Source organism: Leuciscus leuciscus (genome assembly GCF_965113295.1).
Source record: "Leuciscus leuciscus genome assembly, chromosome: 16".
In the NCBI taxonomy this organism is placed as follows: domain Eukaryota; kingdom Metazoa; phylum Chordata; class Actinopteri; order Cypriniformes; family Leuciscidae; genus Leuciscus; species Leuciscus leuciscus.
The window spans coordinates 1,822,501-1,848,732 of record NC_138740.1 but is presented as its reverse complement, the minus strand read 5'-3'; the positions used below and the strand labels follow the sequence as shown (position 1 = coordinate 1,848,732).

At 37.9% G+C, this 26,232-nt stretch overlaps 1 long non-coding RNA gene across 1 annotated transcript in view; it reads left to right on the top strand.

Moving 5' to 3' along the window:
* The first annotated feature begins 1,576 nt into the window (after positions 1-1,576).
* LOC309478004 overlaps positions 1,577-26,232 on the top strand; it is a 244,168-nt gene continuing 219,512 nt past the window's right edge. The window contains exon 1 of the long non-coding RNA XR_014198742.1: positions 1,577-1,700. This is a non-coding gene — a long non-coding RNA (uncharacterized lncRNA). The remainder of the gene's footprint in view (positions 1,701-26,232) is intronic.

The window sequence follows — 26,232 nt, the reverse complement described above, 5'->3', positions numbered from 1 at the left end:
AAATAAAACCATGACAGCCAAGGAAACAGTGATATACAAACTAAGAGTCTATCAAAACCAAACAGAAACCAAAACAAAATGTGACATTACATATACAGGCTAAAATATCCTGAGTACTGTGTGGAAACCCTCTTCTAATCAACATGTTCACGTTATTCCAGTCATTTCAATGAGGACAAATATTAATGCTAATGCTTTCATAATAGACAGATTTTGCAACCGCGACACAGTCATTGAATTGTCATAACTGATGAATTTTACACAGTGTTATTTTTCAGCTTAATTCAGTTTAATAACTATAATCTTCCGTCGAGGTGCTTCACAGCAGAATTTTAATTTGTCTCATATTTAATGAAGTTTCCATCACTGATCGTTATTTTCCTGTTTGTCACTGTGAAGCACACGCAGTGAGAATCTGTGCTTGGGGAGAGTGTTTTATAGCCATTTGCAAAGAGAGACGTCCTGCACAAAACACCCAGACAACACCTTCAGGATCAGTTTGTACACCAACAGCATATTACCTTTCTCTAGCTCTCATAAGGCTGTATTAGAAATCCATACGGGTTGACATCACACGCGTGATAAATGACTGTAGCGAGCAGCAGCGACGTCTGCGATGCAGAATCATCGTCACCTTTACACCTGCTAAAAGTCACGGCAATAATGAGTCTCAGGACCGGATGCATCATTCCCTGCGTGAGATCTGATGGCTGAAGCAGATGAAATATAAATGAACTATTTATTGCATCGAAGTGCAGATGTACGATTAGACTTTCCTTTATCATGCAATAAGAATTTTCTACTAGAACCAAAGCTATTGACCGCAGCACAACAGGCAAGGACGAGCATCTTTAATGTTTGCAGTGGTCATAACAGAACCTGTTTATCCATTAACACAAGATTACACTTTACTGTTCATAAAGATTTTCCATTAATCGTGTGCCGGACTGGGTCTGGCACGGCCTAACTCTCTGGGTAAATAGGACAGGGACTCGGGGAAGGTAAATTACTTGCCACTTTTATTGCCAGTCCCAAGATGTGTTTTCCAGAATGCAGAAGGCAGCATATGCCCGGCTAATCTGTTCCCACAGCTGTGCCAGGTGTCAGGCTGCCAGCGCTCTCTGCAAGGGCACGGGCCACTGCGCTACAACCCTCAATCACTTCATGTCTCAAGATGCAAGCTAAAAATGCATTGGAATAATGATAACATACTGTATGACATCCATCGGTCACAATTTTCACTGGTAAAAACAAAAGTGAACCAAAAGAAAATCACAACAATATGTATATATATATAAGGTTTTTAGAGCTGATAGACCAAAAAGGGGTGGACATAAAAAGTCAAATGTCAAAGCATTTGACATTTTGAGACAACATTACTACTTTTTTATCTTCCATAGCTAAGCAGTATGAATTATTAGCTTTAAATCTATCTGTGTCTAAGGGTGCTTTCACACCTGCCTCATTTAGTTCGGTTGAATCGCACTAGAGTTCGTTTTCCCCGTTGGTGCGGTTCGTTTGGGCAGGTGTGAATGTGGCAATCGCATTAGGGTGAGCACCAAAAGCGGACCAAACACCTAGAAGAGGTGGTCTCGGTACGCTTTGAAACAAACTCTGGAGCGGTTCGTTTGTGGTGAGAACGTGATCCGACCTCGAACAGAACCAACTGCCAAAGAACTGCACATTTTTGGACTAAACCAGTTGCCGTAGTCAGCTGCGCTGTGCATTATGGGATGAGGAGAAATGTTTGTTGACAGTCTGCACTTTAAGCATGGCAGCTTGCGGAGTTGTGAGGAGGTGCGGAGCCTGATAGAAATTATTAACGTTATTTTCGAGCCGCATCCTCGCTTCATTCTCAAATATTATTGTTTGTCTAAAGTGGTGTAGACAAACTATATAATAAAATATGACCAAGGATACAATCTGCCCACACAGTCGTCTCTCCATAGTAAACAGCGGTGTTTGTCTGCCGGATTTTCCACCTCTTTGTGTACTTCCGTGAGTTCTGTTGGAATTTTCCCGCACGTTAATTCTGACCAAACGAAGTGCAGTTATGGAAATGCGTTCAAGACACATCTGGCCAACGAGTGATGTGGATGTTGTCGCGTGACTGCATTTTGGTTCGTTTTATCAACTCATAAACTGATTCGGACCAGAGCGATCAGTGTGGTGTGAAAAGGAACCAAAACGCCTAAAAAATGCTACATCATTTTTCGCCCTTGGTCCGGACCAAATGAACCGAACTACAGATGTGAAAGCAACCTATAACCTGCAGCTCACCATAGCTGGTTGTTATAGACCTCCGTCGGCAAATAGTTGTGTTTTACATTCAGTAATGAATTCGTTGGCTTTTTTTGAATTATAAGGAACTGATCTTATTAGGTGATTTTAACTTAAATTGGATGCATACAATATCCGATAATTTTAAAATGTTTTGTGATAATCTAAATCTTTTTCAATTGGTAGACTCACCCACTAGGCCTAACTCGAAATCACTGGAAAAATCTTGTCATTACATATGCCCCACATAAATACTCTTCAGTTTCTGTATTCGCAAATGCTATCAGTGACCACTGTGTTGTGGCAGTAGTTAGAAATATGAAGTTACCTCAGAAAAAGCCAAAAATTATTACTATGCTATTCATGAAAATATTTTAATGAACAAGCATTCTTATACGATCTTGCTCAAATTTATTGGGATAAAATTAATAGGATTAAGATTTGTTTGTCTAGCCTTCGCCCATGCGGTATCTCGCTCTTGAATGAGATCACACAAGGTGTTCGAGAACCACGGATTATTAAACTCTGTATTTTTTCATGGGTGCGTGCTTATTGATAATTAACATAAAACTATCATAAAAATATTCCCATGCGCAATCAACATCTGGTATTAAAATAATTTTATCACAGTCAATTTGAGCAAGATCGTATAAGAATGCTTGTTCATTAAAATGTTTCATGAAACGCCTAGTAATATTTTTGGGCTTTTTCTGAGGTAACTTAATATTTCCAACTACTGCCACAACACAGTGGTCACTGATATCATTTGCCAATACAGAAACTGAAGAGTATTTATGTGGGGAATTTGTAAGGACAAGATCTATTAAAGTAGATTTTTCCAGCGATTTCGAGTTAGGCCTAGGGGGTGAGTAGCTACTAGCTGACCATATTGCTCTGTTGATTTTAAAATCAGCAGCTGATCTTATTTCTCCCTCACTGACATATTTGTTTAACCTTTCTTTTTATTAACTAACAAAATTCCACGGATCTGGAAGTCAGCATTTGTTGTTCCTCTGCCCAAAGAGGGTGATCCTTCTTTAAAGGACAATTATAGACCCATATCTAAACTTTGTATTCTCTCAAAACTCTTGGAAAAATTAGTTAGTGAGCAATTGACACAGTATTTAAATAGTCATGATATTTTGTCTATTGACCAATCCGGATTCCATAAAGGGTACAGTACATCTACAGCCGCTTTAAAAGTCTTAAATGACATAGTGGAGTCCTTAGATGACAAGAAACACTGTGCATGTCTTTTTATTGACTTATCAAAGGCCTTTGACACTGTGGATCATGCATGATATGTTATTAAAAAGGCTTTTATCAGTAGGACTATCAGAAAATGTTATTTTATTGTTAAGGGAGTCCCTCAAGGATCTGTGCTGGGGCCGCTATTATTCAGCATATATATATATATGTAAATTGTCTGGATTTAAATATTGATTATTCAAGGTTTCACTTATGCAGATGACACTATTATATGTTGTTCAGCTTCCTCTAAGCAACAATCTGTGGCTTTCTTACAATCTGCTTTCGATATAATCCAAAATAGGTTTTGTGCCTTGAAGCTGGTCTTAAATGAAAAAAAAAAACTAAAAAAAAACTAAATGTATGTTATTTTCAAACTCTAAAATCTCTTTGGACTTCTCAGGGTAGTCCGATTACATCAGTACAAATACCTTGGTATTATTATCGATAACACATTACGTTTTGGTTCACATATCAAATATCTGAGGCAAAAACTCAAGAAAAATTTGGATTTTATTTTAGAAACAAGTCATGCTTTTTATTTAATCCGAGAAAGAAATTGGTGTCTGCTACTTATTATTTTTTTTTATTTTTTTAAACAGTTTTTGACTATGGGGACTATGTAGTGTATAGTCTTATCTTCTTGTCTCTCTGGATGCTTTGTACCATGGTGCTTTGAGATTTATAACTGATTGTAGATTTTCAACACCCCATTATGATCTATATAATATGGTTGGTTGCCCTTCATTGAATATTAGAAGAAAAACGCACTGGTATTTGTTGATTTACAAAGCTATATTGGGTTATCTGCCCTCTTATCTTTGCTGTCTTATTAAACAGAAATTGCCTGGTAATTACTCATTACGCTCTGAATCAATACACAATCTGTGTGTGCCTTTTGCCAGAACCGAGCTGGGTGAAACCTCTTTTAAATATGGTGCAGTCTCGGATTGGAATCTTGTCCAGACTGAGATTCAGTTAAAAAATGTGGTGTCTTGTAGTCAATTAAAAAGTTTACAGTATTAAGCAATTGTCAGAGTAAATATATGGTGTGTAAATGTTTTTAACCAGTTACATGTTTTATGTTTATGTAATGATGTTTTTGTTTTTATGTTTATGTGTGTCGTAAAAAAACTGTCTATGTAACCTGAGCTGCCTATCTTGGCAAGGACACTCCCGTAAAAGAGATGGTTAAATAAAGGTTTATATATTGTCAGAATTCTTGGATAGGCAAAAAAATAAAAATTTATAATTTGGATTGTCTACAGTACACTAAGTGCAATCATCCACATCAGCTCCGTTACACTGGCCTATAGATTGAGCCTATTTAAAATGTTTGTGTTCGTAATATTTAATCAAAGTGAGTATACCAAAAACCAGTGAACATTTGATCTCATTCATGTTGCAGGTGGTATTTTGTAATATTTTTGGTGACAAAGAAAAAAAATATGAAACTGTGGGTGCAACCATTAATTCTAGGAAATAAAGAAAATATTAAAATAAATAAATATCAGCACTCTAATTTTAAGCGTTTTTGAAAAAGAAAATTGGCTCGGTGTCACAGCGGGTTGCAGCAAGAGGCAGGATGTAATTGCAGAAGACACGTTCTCTTCAAAGAAAACAAACAAACAAACAAACAAACAAACAAACAGGCTGGAGAACGTAAAATAACTACACACTGAAGCAACATTAGAAGTTACAGCAGACAAAGAACAAAAACTGAAGGCTATATAGAGAGAGAGAGAGAGTAACTCAAGGGCAAACAAGGAACAGGTGAATCAAATAATAATCAATGAATCGCCATGACAACCAAACAAGGACACAAAATACAATGTGCATCTTTTTTTATTTCCCTGGAATAGGGTGCATGTTTCTCCTCCGCCTGCAATAAGTGACAAAGACCAAATCATTGAGGATTAAGGGCCCCTACAAACTGGCTCTACTGTGTCCAGTCCATAATCAACCCCGGGACAAATTCACATGAAAAAAACAAACAGTTCCTGTCATAACCGTTGCCCATGGTCTGGAGATTAAATGCTGATTGGCTGCATCTGATGTGGTTGAAAAGCAAACACTTAGATTTTCATTTCTGAGCTAATTTTAGTATTTTTACATTTTATCTAATGAAGTCATCAAATTCATCACTGTCATTTTTTCATGATTTATAAGCATTTAAACTAATAATTTCTTCAACCATTCCTTTTTTTCTTTTCTTTTTTGTTTGTTTGTTTGTTATACAACAGATTTGAGCTTGATTTGAATCGCTCAAATGTTTCTAATGTCCGTTTCAGTCAGTGAAGGTCTTTGTCATCTCTTCATTCTGACCAGGACTGTGTCGATAGAACAGGGAGATAGGGGAATATTCTCATCAAAGACTGGATTCAAAAGCATCCAAGCAGCTTTTACAAATTGATTTCGTCAGTAGATGCGCTTCCTCTCTCCCAGTGTGGTTTGCTTCCAGTAGCAGAGAGAGACTGTGTAACGTTGTTCTCACTTCTTGGGCTGGGATGATTTTACTCCCACTCCACAGTGTGTGATTTAACATTAATCAAAATGACTTCCTAATCTCACCCTCAGTCGGCTACGGAGCGCCATTTCCCACTTCATAGGTGTGAAAGCCAGGCGCATCAAACCGTTATGTGCGACCGAGTGTGTCTCATTCTCAGATATATTTGTTTCGCTCTTGTGGGAGGAGGGTTAACGCTATCTTTGATGTGTCCTTGCGGTGGCGGACATCCCTGGAATGAGGAGGAAGGAGTTGTAGTAATGAATATCTCTCTTTTTCTTCCTGAAGTACACAGCCCTGTTATTTTCTGAGAGCTTTAAACACAAATCTGCTCCAAATGCATGTATTTCCAAGATCAGGAGATCAGCAGTGCATCTGGAACTTCAATAACTGACCAACATCAAGATCATGATCCAATTTAACAAATACTGTAAAACATTGAGTATTTTCACTTGGATCAAGCAAAATACGTTACACTATTTGGTAACTTACAGTGTCGATGTTACACATGTACTTACCATAGTAATAACAGTAAATTATGCATAATTACATGCAACTAACCCTCAACCAAACCCTAACCCTAAAGTAAGTACATGTAGTTGCTTAATATTACTCAGTACTTAAATATATAATTACACTGTAACACTGACACCTTAAAATAAAGTGTAACTCACTATTTTAAGGTGATGTAGTTACACGTAAAGTGCAAAGGCAAAACAATCCAAGAATCCTGACCATGGACGAACTTTGGCCCCTTTGAAACTCGGCTCTCTCTAAACTGATGTTACACAGGGATATCTTCAGGTTCCTCTACAATGTCCATCACAAATTTGAATTCATTAAACCTGATTGCAAAGCACTTTTGAAACCATTTGAAGTATAGTGCAATCGTTATTGGATTTGTGCTAAGTGAAAATGAGAATGCAAAAATGCAGTAAGCCCATTGTGCCGTCGAGGATGTCACACAGCATCACTTTAATCAAATAAACTGTCAATCCAGTCATGCCTTCCATCCAAAATCAATGAAGAGAGAAATGTGCTATATGCAAATCAAAATGGCATTTTGGCCAGTGCTGGTGTCTATTAGCGTAACTCATTCAAGGGCCACCGAGCAACTGCAGAGAGCAGCTCCCGTCATGGAGCAGTTGTTTTATGGAGGACTTGTCACACTCCTGCTTTTAATTGACATTAAAAATCAGTGAACAGCATGCTAATTCTTTGTGCACCTGACTGTTAGAGCGCCGTTAGCATATCTGCAGCAAAGCATGTCCTGCCGGTGAAACTGCTGAAGAAACAATAAGGCATGTTCTCTCAAGGTTTGTGTTCATGAACACAAGTGGACATAATGGTGAATGCTTAATTACAGCTTATTAATAGTTAATAAGGTAGTTGTTAAGTTTAGGTCATGGGTCATGGTCCCTTTTGAACTGTTGACTATAAGTAACTTTGCAATTATATGTCAACTAACTATCATTAGAGTATCAGTGGACTGTCTGCTTAATATCTGCAAACACTTTATTGTGATGCTCCCCAACAGACACTCTACTGACACTCTACTCTACAACTTAATCTAACCCTAACCCTACCAGTCTATTAATACTTAACTAACACTCTAATGAGAGTTAGTAGACGTAGGTGCAACATTACTTATAGTCAACAGAATGTGTTAAAGGGACCATCAAAATAAAGTGAAACCGAAAATGATCATGTAGAATAAGGCATTAATATGTGCTTTAATAAACAGCCACTATCCTAGTGGTATGCATGCTAATTTACAACTAGTTAATAGTGAGAATTGGACCCTAAACTCAAGTGTTACCGTAGTTTATCACTCTTGTGGTTTGAGGCCGGGGTTACGCAGAGATTGTCACAGTTGTGTTATGTTTAGTTGGTTTTCATTGGACTTGTCTGCCTGTCTTCAGTTGTTCCGTCAAACTGAGTCTCCTGCCAGTTCCTGAGAGAACCACAGAGTTACAGAGATATGATATTGACTGGAGCATTTCATCTGCTCCTTTATAGTGCGTTTTCCCACAAGTCCTCCTTGTTTGTACTGAGAGAGTTTAAGGGTGACATCTTTAAGGTAGTGTGATGTGACTTCCACTACAGTAACTGCACTGCGACATTCAAACATGAGTATTGTTTCAAGCTTTCTCCCAATTAGCGCATTTGATTTGATTGAATAATGTGTTGTATAATTGTCCTAATTTACACATTTTAGTTGATCAAACTTTTTTTTTTTTGCACTCATTTTCACAGTGAAAGAATCAATCTTCAGGCTTTGAATGTGAAGAAAAACTGTGAAAATGAATTCATTTTAAGAGTGCTGAAAAAAAAAGAAAGTTTGTTTAGAGAGCCTATGATGATCCATCCACATGATGTAAAAGCAGACGGGACTCGTCGGACCAGGCGACCTTCTTCCACTGCTCCAAGGTCCAGTTCTGACGCTCGTGTGCCTATTCTAGGCTCTTTCGGCGGTGGACGGGGTCATCGTAGGCTCTCTGATCCTCAGCAGAGTGTGATGCACTGTGTCACATTCCTCTCATGATCATCATTCAAACTTTGTGTGCCTTGTGCCACAGTAGACCTTCTGTCGGCTCGGACCAGACGGGATAACCTCCGTTGCCCTCATGCATCGATGAGCCTCGGCCGGTTTGTGAGATACACAAGAGATACTCTGAGCCAGTCGCCTTGTTTGGCCCTTGTCAAAGTCACTCAGATCTTCATCCCTGTCCATTTCTCCTGCATCCAACATGTTGATTAAGGGAACTGAAGCCACCAAATGAAAGGCCAGAACGCATTAAAAGTTTTCAGTTAAAACCGTGTCTTGTAAGCGGCCACTAAGGTAATAACTAATGATCTTTGCAACAGAAGTGAATCAATCAAAACTAACTTTATCTGGACAATAACTGTATTCTAGATCTGCTGTAAAGCCTAAACAATCTCTGTTACTGTAATCTCCTATTATCACTGTAAAGCTGCTGTGAAACAATCTATATTGTTAAAACGACGTATAAATGAAGGGGACTTGACTTGTTTGCTCACCAACTAATCCACCCAGATCTTAATATGTTGTCTTGTTAGGAGAGGATACGATGTTTGCTTCACCTTTGACTGCTCATAATGTTTTGGCTCATCGGTACGGTTCCTTTAGGTCAGTGGTCGCCAACTCGTCAATCGTGATCGTCCCAGTAGTTCCCGAAAACCACAGTAAAATGTACAAAAAACACATTATCAAGGCTCAAAATTGCAACCATTTTGGTTGCATATGCTTCCAAAATTGAATCTGTACGACCTCAACGTTTATTTGGGAGCATTTGTGAGAGTACAAATAATTGTTGTGGTGCGACCGTTTTTCTAGAGATGCACCAGTTGACCTGCCATATCGGAAACAGCCGGTTTCCAAATACAGGACAGTTTTTAGTTTAATTTTGTCTGATCTCTATTCCAGACTTACACAAACTGCATTGCAATCGTTTCATGTCAATTGTGTGAAAATATGTTGTGTTGACAGGACGTTAACACATGCCAGAGATGAGACACGCTGAAGACGGACACAAAGAGGAGAGCGCAGAGAAAATACCAGCACAGCAACATCACTGTTCGTGATGCTCGAAATATAGGAAGAAAGATATACGGTAACACTTTATTTTACACTACAGTGTCCTTGTTAAATGTCTACCATAGTATTAACAGTAAATTATGCAAAATTACATGCAACTAACTCTCAACCAAATCCTAACCCTACCCTAACCCTATAGTAAGTACATGTAGTTGCTTAATATTACTCGGTACTTAAATATATAATTACACCGTAACAATGACACCTTAAAATAAAGTGTCACCAAATATAAATATTGAACTGGGTGAGGATTTATGTGAATGTACAGTACAAGCCAAAAGTTTGGACACATTACTATTTTTAAAGGGACAATGTGTAGCTTTTTAGGTATTTTATTATCTAAAATCTATATTTTTATTCATAAATATGCCCTCAATGGTGTACAAATACCTATGCCAATGTTCAGACTAATCCTCGTAAACGAAGAATTTATTATCTTTATATACATGGGACGGGTAAGTCCACGGAGGCTTCCATGTAGTTCCGCCATCTTGAAAAACTATAATAGCAGAGAGGGACAAAAAGTACTAGGCCAACGCGTTTCCACAACGCGTTTCGTTTAGAGCCAGCGTCACGTGACTGAAGCCAGCAGAAGCGGAGGAGCAGAGCAGTGAGAGGCGCTTGTCACTGCCGCGGCAAGTTTAAAAGGCTGCACTGCACGGTTATTTATACACCGTTCATTCATACATATGCTGAGTCACAGGATAAGGAGTCCTTGTCGTCGAAAAAGTCCAAAATAGACCGTAAAAGGAAACGTGACCGGAGATTACAAAAACAAGGGTTACTGTCAGGATAGCTAATGCAGGAGAAAGCTTTCAAAAGAGACGCTGAAGTTGCCTGCTTTCTTCTCGACAGGTAAGTCAATGTTACGGTCTTAATTACAAGCTTTTTTTCATTGCTTGATTGTGTACTTTATTATATAGACAGTAGAACATTTATAGTTAAAAGTTAAACAGGCTCTTTGATGAATAGCAGCTATTGAGTAAAGGAACGTTAGAGAAGGCTCTGATGATGATGATGATATCTAACAATGCACATACTTAAAAAAATATAACGAGTAAAGAAGGCATTACTACTAATTACCATAGTTAATGTTTTTGACAGTCAGTAGTTCATACTGTAACATTCTTTTTTTCGTTGTTTCAAGTTTCAGTTTGTTTTAAATAACAAACATGTTCACCCGAAGAAAAACTCGAAGTGCTATTATAAGACATCCTGTCATAGCTTTTAGGTACATAACGGCTACCGTAGATGCAACGCGCATTTGAAAAAGTGAGTCGCTGGAGAGCATTATTCGTTTGAATGCAAAATACAATTTCACCACTAGATGGGAGAAATTCCTACACAATGTCCCTTTAATGTTTTTGAAAGAAGTTTCTTCTGCTCATCAAGCCTGCATTTATTTGATCAAAAATACAGAAAAAAAAGAAGTCATATTGTGATATATTATTACAATTTAAAATAATTGGTTTTCAATTTATTATACTTTAAATTATCATTTATTTCTGTGATGCAAAGCTGAATATTCAGGATCATTACTCCAGTCTATCACATGATCCTTTAGAAATCATTCTAATATTCTGATTTATTATGAGTGTTGGACACAGTTCTGCTGCCTAATATATTTGATGAATAAAAGGTTAAAAAGAACTGCATTTATAAAAAAAAAAAAAAAAAAAAATTCTAATAATATAAATCTTCTTTACTATCACTTTTTATCAATTTAACACATCCTTGCTGAATAAAAGTATTGATTTATTTCAAAAAAAGAAAGAAAAAAAATTACTGACCCCAAATTACTAACCAGTAGTGTATATTGCTGTTACAAAAGATTTCTATTTTTATTTTTTACTTTTTATTCATCAAAGTATCCTAAAAAAGTATCACAGGTTATGAAAAAATATTAAGCAGCAGAACTGTTGCTTCCAACTTTGATAATGAATCATCATTTTGAAAACCAATTATTTTAAATTGTAATAATATTTCACAATATTACATTCTGTATTTTTGATCGAATAAATGCAGGCTTGATGAGCAGAAGAAACTTCTTTCAAAAACATTAAAAATAGTAATGTGTCCAAACTTTTGGCCTGTACAGAGATGAAGGAAACTGACTGTCTTCAGAATAGTTTGGATGGCATTTTCTTGTCCTCTTATCTCCATATAAAGTCGTGTTTATGAGCACAGTTGCTTTTTTTTTACAGCGGTCCCCATAAACGGTCGTCTTTTACTGTCAGAGAGTGAATTTGCATTTTCATTCAGTCCATCTGTTTTTGTTTTATGCAGGTGTGTCTTATGTAACGCAAGAACAACTGCTCATCTACATGTGTGTAGCATCTGTGTTTGGATTGTGATTGAAATGCAGTGGTTGACTCTGGCTAGTTTTTTTAGGGCCAGTTTGGACTGTTATAGAGCAAATTAACAACAAATACATTTGCTTAAGAAAAAAAACGGCAGCTATCGGAATTGGCCAATTTTCCCAAAAATCTATAGGTAGATCTTCCCTTTCATAAAGGCAGAGGTCAGAGATCTTAGGCTTGAAAAGGTTGGTGATCACTGATTTAGATGTATTTGGTCCACGTTGCATTCATATTTGAGCCGAATTGCACCAGAGATTGTTTGAAAGTGGACCGAGACCCCTTTGAAAATGCAGGTTTTGGTCCTCTAGTTTCAGATGGCAGCATTCACACTTATTTAAATGACCTGAACTAACAGAGCAATCGCTCCAAAGTTTGTTTAAATCAAACCAAACCTTCCAAGTTTGAACACAGCCTTAGTGTGACAACACAATGCACAATACTGTTTCTCAATGTTGTACAAAAAACCCTTATTACTTTTCTTAGACCTGATGGATGTAAATATGGTAGTTATTTAAACCTGTAATACAGAATTATTTGCTGTGCGACCCATTTTTATCTGACATTTCCTCATTCATGCTTCAGCGTCTCTGACCGATTGGGGACTCTGTGACAAAGGAAGGGTGGGCTGTGCACTAAGCCATATCCATTCAGGGTCAAAACCTTAAAAGGTGACTCATAGTGGACACACAAAAAAAAAATGAGCAAAAACAAAAGATGGAGAGAGTGGAAAGAGAGAGCAGCACAGAGTTAGAGGAAAAGAAAGTAGGTCGACTGGGTCACTTTGTGGATGAAGAGAAGCGTTAATGGATTGCTACATCCCGTTAAAAGGCAGACGAGAGAGATAAAGGTACAACGAAATAAAAGCTGGATGTCAGAGCCACCTCAAGGAGATTCGCAAGCTCCGGTGGCTTCAACCTCACGGCGAGGGGTCGAAAAGTGAAGTTTGGGAACACGAAACGCTGCTCTTTCATCTTGTAGGTCTGAGCACATCGTATAAAAGACACAGTTCTGCACAGAACATTCAGGGCTTCAACAGGAACAGATCCAGACAGCATGATCGTAACACAAATGAAGGTGGTAATGGGTGAAATGAACAAATGATGAAAAGAGCTGGCACACAAACAGCTGCTTTCACCAACCTGACACGAAGGTGATAATCACAAAATTATTCCGATGTGCTTTGACAGGGAGCGTTCATGTGAACAAAAGTGCGCTTACTCTAGTGCTTCTTCACATTAGGTCATGTGATGTATCAGCCATTTATGTTGACTGTTGATTTATAATCACTTCTGAGTTGTCCTGTCCATATGTCTAGAGAGAAGGTAATATATGTTTGAACTGTGGAGGGTTTTCGTATGGTTTCAAACAACTAACCTCATCAAACCTTTTTTGGGGGGCTGGTTTTGTTGTGCGTTAAAGGAGTAGCTCACTTCAGAATCAAAATTTCCTGATAATTTACTCTCCCCCTCGTAATCCAAAATGTTCATGTCTTTCTTTCTTCAGTCGAAAAGAAGTAAAGGTTTTAGAGGAAAACACTCCAGGATGTTTCTCCATATAGGATCTTCAATGGGGTCCAACGGGTTGAAGGTCCAAACTGCAGTTTTAATGCAGCTTCAAAGTCTCTAAACATTTACATTCTTTTTAACCACAAATGCTGGTCTTGCACATCCACGACTTCACGTATTACATCATCAGGTTGGAAAGGTCAGGCGGTAACCAGACGTAGGCGGAAAAGGTAGGGAGAAAATCGCCCAACATTGTTATTTTACCTTTAAAAAAAAAAAAAAAAAAAAAATGTTTATGCCGTTTGGCATTTAAAGTCTTTAGTCTTTGCATTTTCAAAGTGAAAGTTTTAATTTTTTTAATTTTAGTCTTTGCACATTCACTTTTTGTAAACACTGGGTCTGTTCTTACACCTACGTCACGCTTGACCTTTCAACCTGATTACGTAATGTGTGGATCATCACAGCTAGTGCAAGACGAGCATTTGTGGTTTAAAAGTATATAAATGTTTATTTTGTTATAAAATGTCGGCTGGTTTGTCTAGATAAGACTCTTATTCCTCGGCTGGATCGTGTCGAGACTTTGAAGCTGCACTGAAACTCACATTTGGACCTTCGACCCGTTGGACCCCATTGAAGACACTATATGGAGAAACATCCTGGAGTGTTTTCCTCAAAAACCTCCATTTCTTTTCCACTGAAGAAAGAAAGACATGAACATCTTGGATGACGAGGGGGAGAGTAAATTATCAGGAAATGTTCATTCTGAAGTGAACTACTTCTTTAAGAACATTATCCGAGTTCTACTTTTAGTTTGGAGATTGTGTTCTTTAACAATCTGTCTTTAGTCATGTGAATATGTTTGACTCCTGGAGACACTGGGCTATCTTTACTGACACAGTATACCTTTAACAGTGGTTTAATATGGATTTCAGGAGGGAGATATACTGAAAAGTGTTTTCAACAGCACATCTGTGAACTGAAGCGAGTTAGCTAGGAGTATAAAGACTTGTCTTGATGTTGAATATTCACTAAGACTTTTATAGTAGGTGGCTGTTTGTGTGTGTTAGCGTGAGAAACACACAATGTTCTGTAGGTGTCATTACAGCTGAAGATGTGATACCCTTGTGTTAGAGAAGCACTTTTAATCACCTCCTCCTTTCTGAATTGTGTTGTCTTTTATTCTTCTGAGGGACACTAATGTTCTTCTCCTCTAAAAGGATCAAAACAAAATCAAACACCAAAAGAAGCTTCAAACTTTGTCCAATGCTTTCCCGGCAGTTAATGTGGTGAAATCAAGTGTTGTAAAAATACTCCATCATGCTTTTTTTGGATATTCCCTTAAAGCTGTTTGTGAATGTAAAAGGTCTGTAAAGTTCAAACTGCAGATAAATAAAGTTATTGTCTCCCAAATAATTCTGAACCGCCTGAAACGAGTCGTCAGTAATTCAGTCTCACTTCCTGCTGAACCTGTGTAGGTTTGTAACAAATTTGCATAAAGTCAGCCTGTGGTCTTGATTGGCTGAACAGCTTCTCCTAGCCCCGCCCTCAAACACTGAGACTGGAAGAGTTTGGTTTGTGTTGATCATGTGGAGAAGACGCCGTTTTGAGATTGATGCGGTATTCAGATATGCTAATGGCCGTTTGGTTTCCGACACGCGCTGTGAGCTGTAGACCAATCACAACAGACTGGGCCATCTGACCAATCAGAGCAGGGCAAGCTCACGGAAAGGAGGGGCTTCGATGGTTACACTTTATTTTTGATGGTCCACTTTAGAGATTCTACTAACTATAAGTAAGTTTGCAACTACATGTCAACTAACTCTCATTAGAGTATTAGTTCAGTATTAGTAGACTGTTAGGTTAGGGATCGGGTTAGTAGAATAAGTTGACATGTACTTGCATATTTACTTATAGTCTGTTGGGGAGCATCAGAATAAAGAGTTAGCAGATATTAATCAGACAGTCTTCTAATACTCTAATGAGAGTGAGTTGACATGCAGTTACTTATAGTAGAATGTTTAAAGTGGACCATCAAAATAAGGTGTTACTGTTTAGAGACACCAAATCCTTTATTGAAGCGTTTCAGTCACTGTGAGAAAAGAGGTGATTATGCAATGTATTTTATGAGAACATTAAAGTGTGTTTTGACTTTGGATGCATGCAAACCTATTGTAGCAGACCTCGGAAACATAATTAGGAACATTTAAAACAGCGCAAGAGGGGTACTTTTAGGAGCTATAAAATATTACTCTGTTTATCAATGTTTAATCAAGAATTTTTTATTAGTTGCACCAATTCAAGTGACACTGAGTCATTCAGTGATTTTGCATGCGAGATATGAGAAGCTTATCATCCGAGCTTAGCCGACCCTTTGACAATATATATGAACGGATTCCTGAATAGATGATTTAGTGTTGTATGTGGATCATTTGAATTGCTTGTGAGCACGAAAAAATAGACAGATGTGTACTGGGATTATCCAATGGCTATAAAATACTTAGTTTGATAAAAATGCATAATTATGACTATTTATTATGAAAAAATATTCAATAACTTCACACTATTATACAGTGTAATGCCATCAAATTCAGTAAGCAATTATCATGCAAACGCTATGGTTGTATTAACTGCGTACCAACATAATTTGTGTAAAGAATAGGCCCACTTATTTTTTATGTGCAATTATTGCCAAACTAAGTGTTGTATAACCAGCAGGAGAGCAGTGATGTGTGAACTGAATTTGGTGTGTTACAATGAAGTTATTGAATATTTTTCATAATAAAAAATTTACAAAAGCGCATTTTATCAAACTAAGTGCTGAAGTATGACCAGTAGGAGACCATTGATGTGTAAACTTAATTTGGTGACACTACAGTGTGTAACATTGAAGTCAATGAGTAGTTTCGTAGTAACGCTTTTCAGGTTTAGCACTTTGCAGACGGTCTCTTCGGACTTCCACCTACATCAATTTATCAGTTTTCAATATCAAACATCATAACGGACTGTTTTCAATCCTTACACATTCAAGTTACAAATGGCCGCGACCGATCTTAATTTAAACATATTGTACATGCTGGAAAAAGCCAAGCTACAGTCAGATTGTCTATAGGTCCTTTAGCCAGACTGATACAATCTAAATAATTTACACTACATTTTAAAAAGACTTATTGCTTCTGACCAATAGACACTGAGGAGTGTATGGGGAACCCTGTTTAAAAATCATCAGAGTAGCACCACGGAAATTACACACTTCAAGAGGTGTGATTAAGACTTTACGATGGCTGATGAGCCAGAATTTGTGATCTGTGTCTGGGGAACATGTTCTGTCAATGAGGGTTGAGGATGGACAGATGTCGAGTGTGAGTCTGTGGAAACATGAGGGAGTTTCAGTGCATAAGCCTCTGTCAGCAGGACTAGTGTGCGTGGCGTGATCTAGGACTGAAGGTAACGTGGGTCAGAGCATTGTTTGTGGTGTGGTGTTCACTTGCAGCTGGTGTACAGGCCTGAACTAAAGTGTAATAAGGACTTCAGACGCAACACTGTTTCGGATGCCCAGACTGAAGAGCTGGCTGTATAGGAGGATGGCTGAGATCTGAATGCACCTGGATGTGAGCTTCAGCTGAGATGTGGACAGGGGCGGACTTTACCATTAGGCAAAGGTCGGCAATTGCCTTGGGCCCCGAGCTACCTAGGGGCCCCCAAAATGCCCTATTAACTTATGCTTAATTTTTTTAAATATTTTTTTTTATATATATTTCTAAAACTCCATTTGCGAAAAATGGCATCAATCATTAGTGTCGCAGACAGGAGGGGACCCCCCCGCCTCACAACATTGGACTATTCCATTATCTCACTTTTACTGCGCATCTGCGAAAGTGACAAGGCTGTGCAAAAAAAACTGACGGAGAAAAAGAAGTGATTGACAGACAGAGTAGTAGATAGAGTAAAAATGAAGCGAAGCTAGCTACCCAAGCGGTGCTGAAAAAAGGAGGAAGCGGGAGGAAAGCAAAAAGTCCGTAAATATGTGTACTATATTACTTATTTTAACCTTAAATTATACCAGCTGATAGGGCTTTTTTTTTTTTTTTTTTTGAGAAAAAGTAACGCCTGTCTTGTGAAACGTTACCTAATATTTATCCAAATGAGTCAATATTGAATCAAATCACAAGAATTGAATCGAAATGGTGAAATTTGCCAAGCAAAAAAAACATAGCTTACCAGAAATTGTACCATGTAAACATTGTAACATGTTTCTGTTTAGGAGTAAAGAAGTGTAGCCTATGCAGGGTTTAAAGGGGACGTTTTTTTCTCCTCTCTAACCTTTACTTCCCCGTAGATTAGCTTTACCTGCCTTTCCACCATTCAGTCGGTACATATTTTTTTGTTCTCTTTAAAAGAATGGATGGGTAGGGGCCCATAGCCTACCTTCGCCTTGGGCCCCCGATTTGCTAAATCCGCCACTGGATGTGGAATATATTTAAAGGGACAGGTTTGAGACGATTAATAGTCCTCCAGCTTGATGATGCAAAGCTTTTCTCCGAGGTGTCAGAGATAGAGGAATGATACACAGTGGAGAATCAGCTAGCAGCGTTTCCATTATAGATTTGCGCAAAACTTTTGCGATATTTTCTAAATGTCGATAAAAAACTATTGTGAAATGACGGCGTTTCCATTTACTGATGTTATGCGATTTTTATGTGATTTTTTTCCTCCTGCGATTCACGATAAGTCATTCCATTAATTATGGCAACGGATGTTTGTAGGTTTAAATATATCTCAGTCATCGCACTAGACATTATATTTAATGGAAGGAGACGTAGACGTGTTTTCCAAACATTAACGGCAAGGAAAGACCGTTATACTGAGAGCGGCTCATATGAGGAGTTTCTGGGTGTTTCTCCCTCAAATCTGCTTCAAGATCTTGATTGTGACATTTCTTAGTGGTTTAGAGTCCAGTATTCCTGTAATTCTTTCGTCTTTTATGAGTTTAATGAAGAACTCTGTCTCGTATTCTGTCCAAACACACCTCATCATCTACGTCAGGTGACTGTAAATGTGCAAAAACTGTTTCCATTGCAGTTTATTCCTTTTTCAAAGTGCCTGAAAATACCCCTCATGGGAGCGTAACAATTTTTTTCCGATATATGGGAGTTTTTGCGGAATTTACATGTTTCCATTGACCGTATTTTCAATTCGCAATTTCAATTTGCGCAATTTGAAGGATAATGGAAACACGGCAAATGATGTCAGACAGACAGTGTGGCCTTTATTAGCAATGCAACACTAAAACATTTGTTTTGTGATTTTTCTTCTGTTGTCCTTTTTAATGTTTAGGATGTTGGTTGAAGGTTAAGACAAATGACAGACGTTGAAGCTCACATTAACATACATTATATTATCATGCTGTGAGGACGTGGCACTGTGACGCTAGTCATGAAAACAGTTGTATGAAGTTTTAGCTCAAAATACCCCACAGATATTTTTATATACCATGTTAAGGTTGTCACTTTTTGAGGGTGAGCAAAAACACACCATTTTGTGTCTGTCCCTTTAAATGCAAATGAGCTGCTGCTCCTGGCGCGGGGGGCGGAGCTACAAAAGCTTGCACTCACACACGCATGCACTGAACATTTCTAAAACTTTTAGACTTTTATGTTCACACCGGATTCAGAATGATGGAGAGACTCAAGAAGAAGTGACAACATGTAGAAGCAACAGGACATTTCTGAATGGTTAGTTGATGAGTTTATGTAGCTTATGTGTAGTTATCTTCTAGTCATTGATTAGCATATTTTGTCTTGATAATCTAGAAATCATGTTCTGGGGGCGGGGTCTATGTACATTTTAGGGTTAGTGATGTCACTAACCCTGGAGGAATGTGGTGTAGTCTCTACCAGCCGTTTGTTGTAGTCCTTAAAAAGTGATTTCTGTAAAAGCAAATATCTCCCTTTGCTTTGAACTTTGAGCGTCGTAACTTTGCAGATGTTGTTTATGATCAAACAGCAACATTACACACTAACTAAAGTTAAAAAAGTCAAATCATAATAAACCACCCCTTTAAGAAGAACATTATTCAGGATGTTTTCCATGGTTTTTGATGTATGAAGAAATCCAATTTAGACAGTGAAAATGCAAAAATTTTGAGTGATCAGCTATAAACGGAGAAGTGAATAGGACCAAACACTGAACCCTGTGGGACCTCTGCTAAGTTTGAAATGTGAGACATAAAACGTGAGGGTTCAAGCTGACTTCAAATGATTAGTTATGTAAAATAGAAAAAATAAAATAATCTTTTTACTATCTTCTGTTACATCTAAACTTGTCAGCACAACATTAACAACATTTTACCATAAAATCTCTCTAATTAAGCGTGGCTATATAAGTGTACGCAGATGGTCTAGCACCTGTTTCCATGTATTCGAGAGGTAATTGCTTTTGCCATAGCTGCACAGTGACAGGTTTATTACTTTTATTTCCTCTGATTTGGGGATAAACATTACAGGCTGTGGTAGATGCTGTAATAGCAATGCTAAATCAGACAAGTTATGGGTAATAGATGGAAAGATGCTGATGATAATACTCAGGAGAAAATACATGAATAGTAAAGATAGCATACCGTGTTCTTGCTGCAGAATCCTGCCTCACTCATCTATATCAGCACTTCCAGATTATCAATGGGCACATCCTCTAAAACATAATACATAAGCCTGATGCTGTCCTTGAGTGCGTGCAGTATGAAAACTGCAAGTTTGATAAATGGTTATGTGTGTTAGCATGAATGTGCAGCACAGCTTTGCATTTAAACATCTCATCGTAGCCTGACCGGGATTTATGCGTCGTCTTAAACTTTATGGCCCGGTTTCACAGACAAGGCTTAGATTAAGCCAGGATTTGGCCTTAGTTATTCAGACCCCTTCAATATTTCTCACATTTGTCTGAATCATTTTTGGTTTGACTGTAGCTTTCTTTAAACGCGCCTACTGAGGGTCATCCCTATGTTCCCACAGCCCTATGTTCCCACATTTCTACGAATTTTTTTTGTACTGAACATTTTGAAAATTTAGGCCCTATGTTCCCACAGTCCTATGTTCAATCAAGATTTTTCTAATTTCAAAGATTTTTCTGAAAATGAAACTCTAAGTCAAGTCATTTTTATACCGCATTTAACTAATTAAGCCTAAGTCCCCTATGAAGGGTAGGTTTTAGTGCTTGTGAATGAATGAATGAATGAATGAGGCATTTATATAGCGCTTTCATATGTACTACTGTACACCCAAAGCGCTTTACAATCATATCAGGGGATCTCTCCTCAACCACCTCCAGTGCTTGTGCTGGTACAGGGACAGCCCAATTACATCTCAGACAAGTCTCCCTCCTGTGAGGGGTAGGTTTAGGTATGTTAACTAACTAAGCCCAAGTCCCCTATGAAGGGTAGGGTTAGGGTATAAAAATCTGATGCAAATTGATGATATAGGAAATGTGGAAACACAGGGCCTAATTTTGGAAAGAAAGAAAAAACCTTGGAAATGATGGAACATAGGGCTGTGGGAACATAGGGCTGTGGGAACATAAGGCTGTGGGAACATAGGGCTGTTGGAACATAGGCATGATCCCGCTTACTGCCACGAGCAGTGCATAAATTACACAGTTCACCATCTCAGAGCTGTGAGACGTCATGAAATCTCCAGCATACCTGTGTGTGGAGACAGATGCCAAGAAAAGCATTTGTGCTGCTCTGAGGTCTCTGGCAGAAGTCTGCGTAAACTCTGACAGATGTCTTCACTGAAGATCAGTGAGCAATGGAGTTTGATTGTGAAGTCTGAAATTATTCACTTCTTTCCCAACAAAGGAAAAGAAGTGAAAACTGCCAACTATAAATTCAAGTTTGTAGTGCAACAAAGATTTTCAGCAATTCTGAGCACATGTAACCTTAGAAGGGTCCAGGATGGACATGCAATACAATAATACAAAAAAATATAGTGAGAAATCAAACATAATATCTGTCTTTGTGCTAGTGTGTATTTTTTTTCCCAGCTCTTCGTCAAATTGTTTTTATCTTATCATGTTATAACCTCCCTCCCCATCTTCAAATCTGAAAATCAATACCTTATTACATCAGTCTCCACCGGCTCCTCTGCCACCTTCTGCACCAATTCAACAATTCAGCAAAAGATCTAAAAAATGTATCAACAATTATCTCTAAACATCTGTTTTCCTCGAGCGAAGAACATTGGGTCGAATTCAGACACACATTGTTAACTCAGTCTAGCCCAAAACGGATAATATTCCCACATTCTTTTTCTGCTAGAATAACAAGAGCACCAACACAGCTCATCCATCTGACCGTGCTGTGAATGACTGCAGATACAGCACACACTGTGTGTGTGTTATAAAAGAAGTCCCTTGACTCAATTAAATGCTAAAATGAGCCTGAGACACAAGCACTTTGCTTTAAGCTTATACATACATGTCAGTTGTAAAAAATAAATACATTTTAATGTCATACTAAAGTGTCACATTAGCTTCTGTCTATAGGCAAATTATAACAGTAGATAATTGAGACTGTGCACAAATGATGAGGAACAGAAAGAAACAGACATTTTTAAGTGCATTTTAAAAACTTTTTAAACTATAAATAATTATAATACAGTCAAAATGCAAGCATCTCACTTTTCAGCTAACTGGGCATCTGTTTTACATTCTTTTTCCTGTTTCCAATTTTTCATTACTACGGGTGTAACAATAGCCTAGAAATCTAGACGCACCCTAGCGGCAGCAAATGTTATTTGCAGCCAGGGCCGTCTAGTATCTCTCCGTTGGCTTTCGAGCTGGAAAAACCAAACTCAGGTCAGGCCAATCACATCGTGTATAGAGTCGGTGGGCGGGCTTAACATAATGACGACAGAGTAGCGACGGTTCCGTGCTTTGGCCGCGACTATGGAAGACTTTTTATTTTATTTATTTTATTGAATTTTCTAAATTACATTATTCAATATCAATATCAAGAATTCAATATCAAGTTTTTGACACATTTCTTTTACACATTTTCACATTTTGTAAGTATCACTTGAAACACAACAATAATAAATAAAAAAATAAAAAAATAAAATAAAGGGCATCACAAACATATGTTAAATTCATTTAGCAGAGATACAGATCTTTGGGCTTTTCAAAAAAAAAAAAAAACTTTACAGTCTCTAAATACATTTTGGAGGCTGCTTTAAAATGAGCAAACTTGGATTTTGACTTACTCCATTTAGTTTGATGAATATAACATTTTCCTAATAACAAAAACAAATCAATAACATATATTTTTCTTTTGGAAAAGTCATATTCATTTGTATGAAGTAAGACGGATGACCAGGTTGCAGTTCATTTTAACATCTAGAAATTGAGACATCTCATACCGAAAGATTGATGAACAGGGACATTCAGAAAATAGACTCTGGAAGACTTGGAGTTAAGCTTTTCTTTGAGAAAAGAGCAAAGAACATACAGCATACGCGGAACATGGACTCATTTCCGTCGCTCTGACTACGTCACCTTCTTCGTTGCTCTGGTTGGTTGTAGCGCTGACCTATTGCGTGCAGAGGGAATCTGAAAGACAACCGTTTATCACGCCCCTCGGATTGAGCCCGGCCAATGGTGTGTTCCCAGACCCTGGCTTGTCACTCTAGTGTCACAATATATCGCAGTACAAAAATGCAACAATATGTAATTTGTATAGTTCACCCAAAATAAAAATTATTGTGTGTGAAAAAAATCAACTTTTCAGAGTTTTAATGTCAGTACTACAATATATAATGTTGAATATAATGTATAATAATGCAATGGGGGAATATGTGTGTGTCCTGATGATGCTAAATGTCTGATGTTACCAGTAAAAGTGTCCTACATTATTATAAATATATCTAGTCAGTGACAGAGATCAAGCATATTCATCTACAATAATTCAGTATTTTCAGCTTCAGAATCATGAATATTGTTATTCTGGTGTCTCTATTGTCCTGTGCTTTGGGTTTCAGCACCAAGTCCAAGACATTTACACACACAATGTAAAACCAAATTTAGCATTTTTTGTTAACCTTTTATCATATGTTTTGGAGTATCGCAATAATATCGTATCGTGAGTTCAGTATCGTGATATGTATCGAATCGTGACATGAGGGAATCGTTACACCCCTATTCATTACATTTCCTTTCCAGAAAAGCGGATTTGGAGAGATTGCTTTGTCGTGTCCAGTGTAGACATGGACGAGTCCGAGTCCGAGTCAAGAAGAACAAGCTTATAAACCCAGACCACCTTCACAAGCATGACTTGAGGAGGTCTCACAGTGATATTTCTTTAATTTACAGTATACCTCTCTTACATTTCCGATGTGACGTTATGCACCGACGCCTCTGCAAAACCTCCTGCAACATGACTGGTCTCAGCAGGGGAAACTGCGATAACCGGAAGTAAAACAAGTGTTTATGTGCTTAAATTAAAGGCAGTTGAACTCGACAGCGATCCTTACAACTCACCAAAGAACCAGTGGCACATGGATATTATTAACATGTGGCCAGGAATCAGGTTTCCTGACTTGTATATGTATATGTGTCTGGGAAATAAATAAAGCGAAACCTGTGAACGCTTAAGACAACACTATAAATACAAAAGTATAGGTAGATCTAAATCCAGATGATCACTTTGATATCTGATATCACTGTCATCATTGTCCCAGCCCTAAAATTTGTCAAAGCAACACTAAAGATTATTTTTTACCTTAAAATAATGTTTCCAAAATCGTATCAGTGGTTCATCAGGTCGTAACAGGGTGAACGGCACTCCTGCATTCGCTTTACGTCCCTCTATCTGCTATAACCACACTATGCAAGTTTGCCAGATCGGGTCACGTTTCTGTAGTTCAAATGAGATGTAAGACACTACAAATCTGACTTGCTTTACGGCAAGCGTTACAATAGTCATTACTTTGTTTTTCTTCGTTTCTGATGTCGCAATCCATCAAACTTTCATGAAATCATGCAACATACTCTACCTTATCTGTGGACATCGTTCATCCCAAAGCCGGCGCTGGATAAACAGCGAGCGTGTGTGTGACGGTAGACTGCGGTGGGCTAAATCATTTACGACAACGGTAATGGACAATTCCGCTTCCAACCTGTAGGGGACCGAAGAGGAGAAGTGCTTTGGTGTTGCTTTAAAGCACTAAGACATAAAATTATGACTTTCTGTAAAGCTGCTTGGAAACTAGGCCAATGTGTATCGTAAAACACTATGCAAATTAATTTGACTTGACTCTTGAGGATTTGCTGGTGAAATTAAAGTGATGAGTACATGATTGGATAATCTGGTTATTTACTACACTAACAGGCCTTTGCCCTGGTCCTTACTTTACCTGGTGTTTTAGCTCATTTGAAGTACATTGAATACATAGAAAATATAATTTTTTTCAGTGTATACCAATGAAACTAGGACCAAGCACTTCAAAACTGTCTCATATGTGCACAGGCATTTCGCTTTGCAATTTGCTTTCCTAACGTGTGATTTTTAACACTTTGTATGCAAAGCTGATTCGAATGCAGAGTTGTTTTTTTAACGTTCTCTGGGTGTGAAAGACCCCCCCAAAAAAAAAAAAAAAAATTCCTAATTCAATCGATGCTGAAACGTAACCTTGATCCCTGAAAAGCGGGACGATTCCGTATTTTACTGGATGTTTGGCAACTTTATGTTATGAGTAAATGAATCAATCATAAGACGAGAACGAGACATGTTAATCAGGCCAACACTAGTTCACTGTTCAGACTAGAGAGGGGAACTGACACAGTCACCTAGTTCCCTAACGCCTGAACTTCCACCACGCTGACGGAGATGTGGAGACAGCCAGGAGAATGTGTGCTATAGTGCTTGAACATGAGATGATCTGTGAGTGAGGTAGTTATATCTCCTGTAGCTCAGTGAAGTTTCAGCTGCATCATCATGGCACCTGCGCTGTTTATCGAGAACTAATGATCTGAAAATATGGTGACTAATAGCTATAATCAACAATAGTTAGTGGTAATAAAAATCTGCTTTTTGTGTGTTTTGGAAAAAACACACAAAAAAAGCCTAAATCTAATCTTGATGAGACCTTTATTGTGACCTTTATTTTGACATTTTATTTGAACTCTTTCACCGCCAGCATTTTTTAGCTACAAAGGTGTCAGCGTTTTTTAAATAATTTTTACGAACGTTTCATGGCCCCCAGAATATTTTGTTCTATTAATATTTGAACATACAGTAGGCCTATATCAAAAGAAAGGACCAACCCTATGATTTAAAAGCAGAAAAGAAAACTATGCATTCCTTTTTCATTAACACTTGAATGTGGGTAAATTTCCTAAAAAAGTAACGTTTTGGGGAAGAAAGTGGAGAAAATCCCCTCTTTGTCAAAGACTTCATCCAGATGGGATTCAGAACGATGATCTAAACACAGATGTAGTAGATCGAGTCCATCAACACCTCAAATCTTCACAGTCCTGAAGCTCATCCTGGGTCGACATTTCATTCAGTAACATTAGACAGTTTTGATTTATATGCTGATTAATGTTGATGATCACGTTATATTACAAATGCATATGCTTACACAGGTTATCGCCTGTTTCTGCGTCTTCTTCGCTTGTGTTTAGATCAGGAGATTCAGAACTTTCAGAAGATGCTTTATAGCGCCCCCT